Genomic DNA, 1,584 nt, shown 5'->3' with positions numbered 1-1,584 from the left:
TTCCGAACATTGTTCCATCTCAAATTTGGGCCACCATGAAACTTTCATTGACTAAAAATTTCAAAATGTATTTTGAACATACTAGAAACTTCAAATTATGCAAATTTTAAGACATGAAAAGTTTCAAATGTTGCAAGCTATCCAATGTTGATTTTAGAGACTAATAACCTCCAAAATCAAAGACCAAAAACCTAAAAATGAAAATAGAAACCATATAGAAGTAAAGATCATGGCTCTTGTGGGGATGATGACAAAATACAAATTTTTTTGCAGCAATCAACATTGGAATCCCTTGAAGCCAAGGTCAAGCAATCACAATGTAAACATTGAACCTTTCTTAGTCGCACATATTGACAACCACCTCCTAACCCCACCCACACCTCTCAATAGTATTTCGGCGTGTAATTTGGTATTGTTTGGGGAGGTGCCAATAATAAAATCTTCTTTCTAGTAGCTTGAGTAGCCCGACCATTCAAATCACAATAGCCCAACGTTATTCTCTGTAATCGCCCACCTAATTTTTTTACCATGACTCTCTCGTTGCATTAGCTTGACTCAAAGCAATCTCTCGACCCATACTAAGTCAATGGTGTAGCATGACTCAGAGAGAGTAACAGGACTCAAGACTATAGAGAGGTATGAGTTGGACTAGAAGATGGTTTCCAATATGTGGAATCGAGAAAGGTTCGATGTTTGCATTGTGATGACTTGACCTTGAATTCAAAGCACTCAAATGTTGATTGCTGCAAAAATTGTGGTTGAATTTTGCCATCCTCCCCATAAGAGCCATGATCTCTACTTTTGTATGGATTCAAATTTCATTTTTAGCTTTTTGGTCTTTGATTTTGGAGGTTATTGCTCTTTGAAATCAACATTGGATGGCTTGTGATCTTTGAAACTTTTTGTATCTCGAAAATTGTGTAATTTGAAGTTTCAAGTATGTTAAAAATGCACATTGGATTTTTTGGTGGCTGAAATTTTCATGGTGGCCCAAATATGAGATGGAACGTTGTTTGAAATGATATCTAAGTTTTTGTTTTACCTTGGGAAGTCAAATTGCACGTGTTTTTATTGTAATGGTGGTAATTTTATATATCTAAAATGCAAAGATCTTGATGTCAAAATTTTGTTTTTTTGGACTTAAGAAGTTTTTGAACCTTAGCACAAATTGTAGATGGTTTGAGTCGGGCAATTGCCCTAAGTCGGTCGGGCTACTGCTTTGAGTCGGGCGGGCCACTGCCCTAAGTCAGTCGGCCTATGGAAATAAGCTGGGCTACCAAAGGTGTATTTTATAATGGGTCGCTTTTTTAGATAAAGATATGACAATGCAGATCGCATGTGCCCTCGGAAACACACCCTTCACAGTATGTGGCGACGATTCCCTCGCCATCCCACATTATGATTTGGTAGCAAATAGACAGGAGAATCCATCCATCCATCCATCCATACATATTCATACATACATACATACATGCATGCATGCCTACATACATACATACATATGTACAAACATTACAAACATTACATACATACATACATACATATATACATACATACATACATAAGGCTAAAAAACTTGTTTTT

This window comes from Azolla caroliniana, unplaced genomic scaffold (genome assembly GCF_043228905.1).
Source record: "Azolla caroliniana isolate FFs.n. ecotype wild unplaced genomic scaffold, voAzoCaro1.0.p SCAF_1, whole genome shotgun sequence".
Lineage (NCBI taxonomy): Eukaryota > Viridiplantae > Streptophyta > Polypodiopsida > Salviniales > Salviniaceae > Azolla > Azolla caroliniana.
The sequence above is the reverse complement of the archived record's forward strand: the minus strand, read 5'-3'. Positions refer to the sequence as shown.